The sequence below is a fragment of the Grampus griseus genome (assembly GCF_964374135.1).
Source record: "Grampus griseus genome assembly, chromosome: 19".
Classification (NCBI taxonomy): domain Eukaryota; kingdom Metazoa; phylum Chordata; class Mammalia; order Artiodactyla; family Delphinidae; genus Grampus; species Grampus griseus.
The window spans coordinates 9,050,141-9,061,441 of record NC_139013.1 but is presented as its reverse complement, the minus strand read 5'-3'; positions in this window follow the sequence as shown (position 1 = coordinate 9,061,441).

Genomic DNA, 11,301 nt, shown 5'->3' with positions numbered 1-11,301 from the left:
CACACTTCCACTGCAGGGCATAGGATGGGTTCCATCCCTAGTGGGGGAACTGATTACACACGCCGCACAGAGTGGCCAAAAAAAAAAAAAAAAAGAGGCTATTGAGATCAAGAGTTATCTTGGATTCCCTGGGTAGGCCCACTGTAAACACCATGGTCTTGATAAGTGTTAGGAGTTGAATTGTGTTCCCCAAAGAGATATATTGAAGTCCTCTCCCCCGGGACCTCAGAACGTTCCCCACAAAGATATATTGAAGTCCTCTCCCCTGGAACCTCAGAACGTTCCCCAAAAAGATATATTGAAGTCCTCTCCCTCAGGACCTCAGAATGTGACCTTATTTGGAAATAGCGTTGTTGCAGATGTAATTAGTTAAATTAAAATGAGGTCTGGGCTTCCCTGGTGGCGCAGTGGTTAAGAACCCGCCTGCCAGTGCAGGGGACACGGGTTCAAGCCCTGGTCCGGGAAGATCCCACATGCCGCGGAGCAACTAAACCCGTGCGCCACAACTACCGAGCCTGCGCTCTAGAGCCCGTACTCCGCAACGAGAGAAGCCACCGCAATGAGAAGGCTGCGCACCGCAATGAAGAGTGGCCCCCGCTCGCCGCAACTAGAGAAAACCCGCGCGCAGCAACGGAGACACAAAGCAGCCAAAAATAAATAAATAAAATAAATTTTTAAAAAAATGAGGTCAGACTGGAGTAGCATGGGTTCTTAATCCAATATAACTGGCGTCTTTATAAGACAAGGTGAGGATGCGAGGGAAGGATGCCATGTAAAGATGGAAGCAGACAGTGCAGTGCTGCAGCTGCAAGCTAAGGAATGCCCCGGCCATCCCCAGAAGCTGGAAGAGGCAAGGAAGGATTCCCTTACCGGTTTCAGAGGGAGCTTGGCCCTGCCAACACCTTGATTTCCTTTGTTGTTTTTTTAAAAATATATTTATTTATTTATTTGGCTGCATCGGGTCTTAGTTACGGCACACGGGATCTTCGTTGCAGCATGCGGGATCTTTCGTTTCCACGCACGGGCTTCTCTCTAGTTGTGGCGCCGGGGCTCCAGAGCACGCAGGCTCAGTAGTTACATCGCGCGGGCTCAGTTGCCCTGAGGCATGTGGGAACTTATTTTCCCGACCAGGGATCGATACTTCACCCCTGCATTGGAAGGTAGATTCTTAACCACTGGACCAAAACCATGAGATAATAAATTTCTGTTGTTACAAGTCACCCAATTTGTGGTACTTCGTTACAGTAGCTCTAGAAAACTAATACAGTGAGGAAAAGAGGGATGCCAGAGAGAGAGAGAGATGTGATGGTGGAGGTAGAGGTCAGAGAGGGAGAGAATGGAAGATGCTCTGCTGCTGGCTTTGCAGATGGAGAAGAGACGGTTACTGACCAGGGTTCTTGGCCTCCTTAATCAATAGAAATTGATCCGAGGCCAGACAAGAAATTCAGGCAAGGCTTTATTGGGGCCCCTGCGGCAGCAGAGGGGAGCGAGAACAAACAACAGGTTCCCTTGCTGGCTCACTCCCTGGGGCCAGGGGGTTGGGGGGCGAGCTTGTTCCTTATATGGGGTGAGGGTAGGGGTGTGTCCAGGGGCCGGGCCGGAGGGGTGGCTTAGGTGTTTTGCCCACCCCTTAGGTGGTGGTGTGTGCAGGGGCGGGCGCAGTACCCTGTCTTTGCTCCCGACCCCTGCTTTTGCTCCAGGCTCTTCAAAAGTGGCAGTTGGGTTTTTTGGTCTCTTTGTATCTTTGGTCCAGAATTTGCCCCAAGTGCACATGCACGCAGTTATTTTTAGTCCCATACAGTTTCTTTGTATTTTGTTGCTGGAGGAGGGGTGTGTCCAGGTGCAAGCGTGGCAGCGCTGCAGCAAAGGGTCCCAGGTCCCAGCCTGTCTCAAGACCACGAGCCAAGGAAGGCAGGTGGCTTCTAGACGCTGGAGAAAGGTTAGGAAATGCATTCTCTCCAGAGCTTCCAGAAGGAGCACAGCCCTGCTGACACCTTAGTTTAGTCGTATGTAACCCACGTCAATCACCTCTGCTCCAGAACTGTAAGAAAATTCGTACGTGTTATTTTAAGCCACTCAATGTGTGGTGATTTGTTGCAGCAGCAACAGGAAACTGATATGGCTGGGCTGAGGACAAAGATGCAGGCAGGCAGACCGGAAATGTCATTAGAGAGAGAAGCACAGAGATGAATAAGATCAGGGTGAAAGGGTGAAGATGCCTAGAGGGCCTGAGCACGGGGTGGGGGGAGGGGTCAGCCAAGTACCATGCACAGACCAGGGGAGGGGAGGCCCTGAGGGAGGCTGGTAAGAAGCCATCAGAGATCAGAGTGCAAAGGACAGAAGCCCAGGGCTGACGCCTGTCATTCATGTAGACGGGTGGGGGGGGGGGGCGTGGAGCTCCCACTTCTCAGGGATGGTCCCCACGTCATCTCCGTGCTGATGTCTTCCCCATACGGCTCTCGCACCCAGCCCGGCTGCCGGAGCACCAGGTCCCATTGGGCCTCAGCTGCAATTACATGCAAACCATGGGTGACGAGTTCCAAAGGTACAAATGGGAAACTTGAATGGAGAGACTGGAGACACAGTGTTTCCCGGTGAGATGCGGTTAATGCGCCAGTTCCACTGGAAAAATGGAAAATCCGAAAGAGCACAAACTTGTGTGTTTTGTCCACCTCTGGATTCCTAGGACCTAGAACAGCAGCTCTTGACCGGGGGTGGGGGGGGGGGCGGGGCGGCAAGAGACATCTGGCAGGGAAACCTTTTTGTCTGTCGCAACTGGAGTCAGAAGTGGAGGTGGGGCAGGGATGCTAAATGCCCCACAGTGAACAAGAGAGCCTCCTGAACACACACACATACACACACACCCCTAAGAATGATCCTGACCATGGCAGACAGAATAATGACCTCCCAAAGCTCTGTGTGTCCTAATCCCCAGAACCGAGGAACATGTTAGAATACATGGCCAAGAAGAATTAGGGTAGCAGATGAAATTAAGGCTGCTAAATCAACCTAAATTAAGGAGACTGGGAATTCCCTGGCCGTCCAGTAGTTAGGACTCCCAGTTCTCACTGCCAAGGGCCTAGGTTTGAGCCTTGTTTGGGGAACAAAGATCCCCACAAGCCACGCGGTGCGGCCTAGATAAATAAATAAATAAATCCAAGCGCATAGGAATTAAAAATAAAACAAAATGGGGAGATTATCCTGGATTATCTTGGTGGACCCAAGGTAATCATAAGAATCCTTAAAAGTGGAAGAGGAAACAAGAAGAGAGAACCAGAGAGACGGCAGCATGAGAAGGACCTGGCCTGATGTTCCTGGCTTTGAGGATAGAAGAAGGGGCCACAAGCCAAGGAAAGCACGTGGTTTCTAGAAACCGGAAAAGGCAAGGAAAGAGATAACAGATTCTCTACTAAAGCCCCACCACCACAAAAGGAATACAGCCCTGCTGACACCTTGATTTTAGCTCATTAAGACCCATTTTGGACGTCTGACCTTTAGAACCGTCAAAGAATAAATGTGTGTTGTTTCAAGCCAGTAAATTTGCAATCATCTGTCGCAGAAGCCATAGGAAACCAATACAGGCCCCAAACGTCAACAGATTTGGTTTCAAGAGAATCTAGCCTTGAACAGCACCTGGCATGCAGTAGCTGCTCAAAAGATATTTCTCGAAGGAATGAATGATTGAAAGTTGGATCTAGGGACTTCCCTGGTGGTCCAGTGGGGGGGACTCTGAGCTCCCAATGCAGGGGGCCCAGGTTTGATTCCTGGTCAGGGAACTAGATCCCACACGCATGTGGCCACTAAGGGTTCGCATGCTACAACTAAGAAGCCCTCATGCTGCAACTCAGACCCAGCGCAGCCAAAATAAACAAATAAATAAATAAATTTTTTAAAAAAGAATGTTGGATCTATACAAATGATTTCCGTTTTGTGACAGAAGAGTGTTTCCTGACTGGTTTCTTAGCCAACAGATTGCTAATGAGAGGTGCCTTTCCACATCATCACCTGTGTTCATTCATTCTGGAATTTCTTTTTCTTTTTTTAAATTTTGGCCATGCAGCATGGCTTGCGGGATCTTTCTTCCCGGACTAGGGACTGAACCTGGGCCCGCAGCAGTGAAAGAGTGGAGTCCTAACCACTGGACCACCAGGGAAATCTCTGGAATTTCATCTTTAACCCTGAGACTGAGATGACCACAAACTTGGCTTATACGTTTGCTACCGGGAGGTGTGTTTAATTATTGTGTGTGCGCGAAATAGAACTTATCCCTCAAGTTTGAGATTTAACCCTTCATGACATCGTCACTAATCCAGTTATAATTAAATCACCTCGAGCAGAAGGGCCAGAGAAACTCCTGGAGTTTTGAAAAGAATCTGTGTGCTTTGCCTCCTATCATAAGTTTATGTGAGTAAATATAAAATTAAGTTCGAACAGTTTCAGGGTTTTTGTAAGCTTGATAGATATATAATTCACATGCCAGAAAAATCCACCCTTTTAAAGTGTACTAGTCAGTGGTTTGGGGTATATTCCCTGAGCTCTGCAGCCGTCAGCACCATCAATTTTAGAACATTGTCATCACCCGACAACAGAAATCCTGAAGTGTTCAAACAAAAACTTGTATATCAATGTTCTCAACAGCATTATTCATGACAGCCAAAATGTAGTGACAGCCCAGATGGCTATCAACAGATAAATGAATAAACAAAGTACAGTGTATCTGTACAATGGAATATTATTCAGTCATAAAGAAGGAATGAAGGACTGATACACACTACTTCTTTCCCCCCCCCCACCATCCCCTTCTGGCTCTTGATCTCCTGGCCCTTTGGACACCCTTGTAATAAATCCCCTGCGTTAAATTTCCTCTGCTTGAAACACCTGGAGTAGCTTCTGTTGAGAAGACACAACTCTACAGAGCTCAATTTCTGTGAGTGTATCTCTATTCCAGGCAGAGCACAGCTGGAAAGGGAGCAAGACGAAGGGTGGTTATTATGACAGTGCCTCAACTAAAGACGAATTCTAGGAAAATAGAACTTTTTTTCAACCTCTACCCGCTCAGGCTGATCCGGGACAAACACCCTTGTTCAGGGGTGTGTAGGGGATGGGGTTGGAGGAGAGGTGTGTGTTACTCTGTGGGCCCCTGAGCCTATGGGCGGAAGAAGGGAACTCAATGTCTTAGTTTGCTCACGCTTTGATAACAAATACCCTCAATTGGGTGGCTTTAACAACAGACATATATTTTCTCACAGTTCTGGAGGCTGAGAAGTCCAAGGTCAAGATGCTGCTTTTTGCCTGTGGTGTCAACCAAGGAGATTCAGAATCAGCTCCTTAAAATGCAAGTTCTCAACTATTAGCCAATGCAGTTTGAAAAAGTGATTTTAAATTTTTAATAAAAATAATGTTTAAAATGTAAAAGAGAGGACTTCCCTGGTGGTGCAGTGGTTGACAGTCCGCCTGCCGATGCAGGGGACGCGGGTTCGTGCCCCGGTCCGGGAAGATCTCACATGTCGCGGAGCGGCTGGGCCCGTGAGCCATGGCCGCTGAGCCTGCACGTCCAGAGTCTGTGCTCCGCAACGGGAGAGGCCACAGCAGTGAGACGTCCACGTACGCAAAAAAATAAATAAATAAATAAATAAAAAAGAGGGACTTCTCTGGCGGTCCAGTGGTTAAGACTCTGCGCTTTCAATGCAGGGGACGCGGGTTCGATCCCTGGTCAAGGAACTATGATCACAACATGCCACGCAGCCAAAAAAAAAAAAAAAGTAAAAAGTAAAAGAGGTGAAGATGTTCTCTCTTCCCTGCAGCTACATGCATAATAAAGCCCATCTAAAGAATCTGCCCCATAAGGAAACAAACTGAGAACATCCATCTGGTTTTCCTGTGCAATCTGGAGGCTTGAGTTCCTGTCACCGACCTGTTCTGTTCATTTAAGACTGTCCTTGAAGGATAATTTGAACAAAAGAGTCTTTGAGAGTCTCCTTGAAATTGTTGCCATATCTTGAGAAAAATAACCTCCGAGAGAAATCTGCAATTCTGATTGGTTTTCTTCCTTGATCATTTGTTGCCATAGTGATAACATCATCTCTATTGTTAAAAGGAATAAATGTCTGTTTTCTCTCTCTCTCTCAATCTGAAGAGGATCGTTGGCACTTTTCTCCCACAAACATAATGGAAATAAAAGCCTGTGACTCTGCTAGATTTCTTACTTTTAAGGAAGACATTGAGAATCCTGACTCATTTAAGTGAACCAAAGCGCTCAGCCACTATGTGCACAAATGGCGGTAGCTATGGTCACCGCGATGGCGGTGAGTTGCAATCATAACTTCACCAGAGCGCCCGCTGGTGGGAAATGAGAGAACAACAGGTCTGGCCCTGCTAGGAGACCACCCCCCTCCCCTCCATTCCTCTTTGGATCGCTCACCACCACCAGCCACCTGGTCAGTCTCGCGATGGACAGAGAGAGGACAGAGATCCTTGCAGATTCTGCAGAGGATGGAGGAATAGCCTCTCCCTCTCTCAGCACACGCTATGGACACCTACTGTGTGCCAGGCATTGTGTCATGCCTTGCACACTATCCAACATCATTGCAACCCCTTAAGGAGGAAATATGACCCTCCCGCTTTCTGCAGATGAGGACTCCATAAACAGAGAGGTTAAGTCTCTTGACCAAGGTCACACAGCCAGAAACTGGAGGAGCCATGAGTTATTTAAAACCAGGTCTCTCTGACTCTAGGCAGAGAAATACAGCACAGAGGAAGTGTGATGGGATCCAGAAGGCTCCCAATCTACCTTCAAGAGAGATTATCCAGTAAGGGGCTTTCAACATCCAACCATATAACTGTCCTGGTAAATCGTGGCTAACAGTTACTGAGCACTTGTTATGTGCTATGTTCTTGGCTAAGCACTTGAGATACATAATCTCACTAAATCCTCCTGATAGATTTAGGGAGAAAAATTATTGTGCCTATTTCATAGAAGAAGAGACTGAGGTTCAGAGAGGCCCATTAAATTGCCCAAGGTTACACAACTGGGAAGTATTGGAATCAGGATTATGAACGCATGTCTGCCTGGCTCCAAGGGTTCTGCTCTTCTGGACTACACTATTAGGAAGAGAGACAGGATTTGGATTTGAGTGTGGCCCTGACTCAGTGCAAAAAGTGCTTTCTGGACCTAGGCACCAACTGTGACATTTTCTGATTATAGTCCTTCTGTATCCAGAGGTTCCCCCTCCACGGAGTCAACTAACCTTGGATCACAAATATTTGAAAAAAATTCCAGAAAGTTCCAAAAAGCAAAACTTGAATTTGTTATGCTCCAGCAACTATTTACATAGCAAATACACTGTATTAGGTATTATGAGTAATCTAGAGATGGTTTAAAGTACACACGAGGATGTGTGGATATTATATGCACATACTATGCCATGTTATGTAAGGGACTGGAGCATCTCAGGATTTTGGTACCCATGGCAGTGTGTGTGTGTGTGTGTGTGTGTGTGTGTGTGTGAGGGTTTCCTGGAACCAATCCCCTGTGGAGACAGAGAGACAACTGGTAGTGGCTTAGTTTTTTTGTCTTGGTTATCTATTGCTGTATAACAAATCACCCCCAAAACCTGGTGGCTTAAAACAACAATTATTTATTTTGCTCACAAACCTGCAATTTGGAGAAGGCAGTGACAGTACTCTGCTCCACATGGTATCATCTGGAGAGCATCAGAATCTGCTTTCAAAATGGCACACTCATGTGAGCTGTCTTCTGGGAGCTCAGCTGGAACTGAGGGCTTGAGGCCTCATTTCCTCTCCACATGGTTTCTTCCTCTGGCTGCTTGAGCTTCCTTACAGTATGGCAGCTGGTTTTCAAGAGCAAGCGTCCCAAGAGAACAACTCAGAAGTGCATAGCATTTTTACAAGCTAGCTTTGGAGTTACGTAACATCACTTCCATTTTATTGGTCAAGGCCCACTCGGATTCCAGGGAAGGAGACACAGACTCCACTCCTGATGCAGGAATGGCAAGGTTCTAGAAGAGCATGTGGGATGTGAGACATTTTTGTGGCCATCTCCGGAAAATAAAATCTGCCACACTCCTAAAGGCAGCATAAGGTAGAGGGAAATCTCCCACTTGATCTCACTTTGCCCACTCTCTGGGAGGAGGGGGTGTTTTACTGGGGGAAGATGGGAGACTGAAGACCCTGCCTTGGTCTTAGAGCCCTAAGAATCCAAGACTTGTTTTGAGGACAAAAGGTGTCATTTGGGGAGAAGGTATCTCTTTGCGGGGATATTTAAGGATCCATGGGCTGGACCTGCCTGTTATTGAATGGCTTGCCAAAGACCTCCAGATAACTCAGTGGGTAATTCTGGAAACACCAAGGTCAAGATCCCAGTCTTTGAGGCCAGGCAGGCCAGTGTCCAAACCCCAGCTTTGCCACTATCTGTGTATCTCTGGTCCATTGCCACCTCACTTTCCTAACTTCCTAATCAAAAGAATATCCAGTGGGGGGTCCAAGGAAGATTGAGGTACAAGGTGTATGGATCAGAGCAGGATCTGGAGCAAGAAGCAGTATTGGTGTTGCTGGCGGGTGTTTCAGGCCCACCGCGGCTAACATCTATTTCCATCGGTGCCGCAGCTGCTCCCTGCCCCTGTAGGGGCACAAGCTGCTACAACTGGGTCATCCAGGTTCACAGTACCTGTCCCCATCAGAACTGCACACAAGCTGGGATGTACGCCATATAAATGGAATAAACTACATCAGTTTAACCCACAACGACAGATGCCCCAAGGTGAAACATGCAGTGAGCTTCCAGAGAACAAAATCATCCCCTCCAGAAATTTAACGTCTGTGACACTTTTGCCAGAGAAGAAAAGAGGGTGGCAGAAATCTGTGCAAATGGTCCCATGCACTGCCGTTTAATGGTCACAGACATGAATGAGGACCCCTGGGAGCATCTTTGCTGAATATGGTCCTTGCCATTTCTGTACTGGGAGAGGGTTAAAATGAAGGGATTGAGATTAGGCTGTCCTACACTTCCGGGGTGAAAAAGATATGATGACAGAATAATATATAAAGACAGAAAAGCACTAATTATAGCCCTGCTTTTGAAGAGTTCTGTACATCATTTGGGGACCTCATCGTTTAGACTGGATGGTTCTTTTTTTTTTTTTGGCTGCGTTGGGTCTTCGCTGCTGCGCGCAGGTTTTCTCTAGTTGTGGCGAGCAAGGACTACTCTTCACTGCCGTGCGCAGGCTTCTCATTGTGGTGCCTTCTCTTCTTATGGAGCATGGGCTCTAGGCGCACGGGCTTCAGTAGTTGTGGCACGCAGGCTCAGTAGTTGTGGTGCATGGGCTCAGTTGGCCTCAGCATGTGGGATCTTCCCAGACCAGGGCTTGAACCCGTGTCCCCTGAATTGGCAGGTGGATTCTTAACCACTGCATCACCAGGGAAGTCCAATACTGGATGGTTCTTGGGTAGCAGTCTGTGGAAAAAATTAAGTAATCTAAAGCAAGCAGAGGAGGGTCTGATGAGCACTGATATTTACGAAGAGTTGGAGTATCTCCCTGCAGATTACTTATTAATTACAAAAGGAAAAAGAGTAACTTTACAGCTAGAAACATCACCATTGCCAGTAATGGGACAAAATGCATCATCTGCCTCCAGATAAGATGCACTGAGGACACAGAATGACTTCTACGACAGTCTTTCTTTTTAAAAACTATATAACCCAGGGCTTCCCTGGTGGCGCAGTGGTTGGGAGTCCGCCTGCCGACGCAGGGGACACGGGTTCGTGCCCCGGTCCGGGAGGATCCCACATGCCGCGGAGCGGCTGGGCCCGTGAGCCATGGCCGCTGAGCCTGCGCGTCCGGAGCCTGTGCTCCGCAACGGGAGAGGCCACAACAGTGAGAGGCCCGCGTACCGCAAAAAAATCAAAACAAAACAAAACTATATAACCTGAATCTGGTCGTGAAAAAACATCAGACCAACCCAAATAGACATTCTACAAAATAACTGACATGAAATTTCAAAACTGTCCATGTCATAAAACACAGAGAAAGACTGAGGAACTGTTCCAAACTAAAGCAGTATGATAGTTAATGGAATATGTCATCCTGGCTGGATAAAATTAAGGAAAAAAAACACTTTTTTTTTTTTTTTTTGCTATAAAGGTCATAATTGGAACAATTGACAAACTTTGATAAAGTTCCATAGATTAGATAATTGTATCATTGCTGAATGTCCTGATTTTGATTGTTGTAACTGTAATTTCATAGGCAAATGTCTTTGTTCTTAGGAAATTCACATTTGAGCATTTGGAGATAATGTGGCATGAAGTCTGCAACTTATTCTCAAATGATTCAGAAAATATATACATAAACGTATGGATGGATAATAATGCCATATTTAATCAATTCTCGGTCGCTCATTTTAACGTGTCTGAATCCAGGCTTCCTCTTCAACAAAGGTCAGCCAGGTAGCTGTCCACCTGCAGATGTCATCGGCTCTCTGCATACATCTAACCTTGTGCATGGGTGACAATGGCTTGGAGGAAAATCCTGGAGACAAAAGCAGCACCGTTTAACAAATGCTGCCTCATGATGGCACAAAGAATGATATCTTGAGTAGCTATGACCCTGAGCAAAAAGTGCATCTGTATTTACCTAGAAATAATCCTAGAGAACAAGCTGATATAGTATTAGAACGAGCTTCCGTAAGAGGCTGGATTCAAGATCACTTATAAAAAGTCATAATGTCAATACACACCAGGCTGCTAGAAAATTGTGGAAAATTGGATCCCATTCAGATTGTCAACAAAAACTTTAAAATATCTAGAAATAATCCTGCCCAAGTTAGTAGGAATCAAATGAAGAAAATTTTTTTTTTTTTTTTTTTTGCAGTACGCGGGCCTCTCACTGTTGTGGCCTCTCCCGTTGCAGAGCACAGGCTCCGGACGCGCAGGCTCAGCGGCCATGGCTCACAGGCCCAGTCACTCCGCGGCATATGGGATCTTCTCAGACCGGGGCACGAACCCGCATCCCCTGCATCGGCAGGCAGACTCTCAACCACTGCGCCACCAGGGAAGCCCTTCCCAGTCTCTCTTGCAGTTATGTCTGGCTTGCGTCTGGGTTCTGGCCAATGAAATGCAATCAAAATACATGAGCTACATCCAGGACAAGTCACTACACGATCCTCTGTGTTCTCTCTTTCCCCAAATTCTGGCTGGACAGAAGATCCAGAAGAGAAGTTTGAGTATGCAGTGGATAACAGAACCATAAAAGAAAAGGAACTCGGTCTCTGAAGACCATCTCC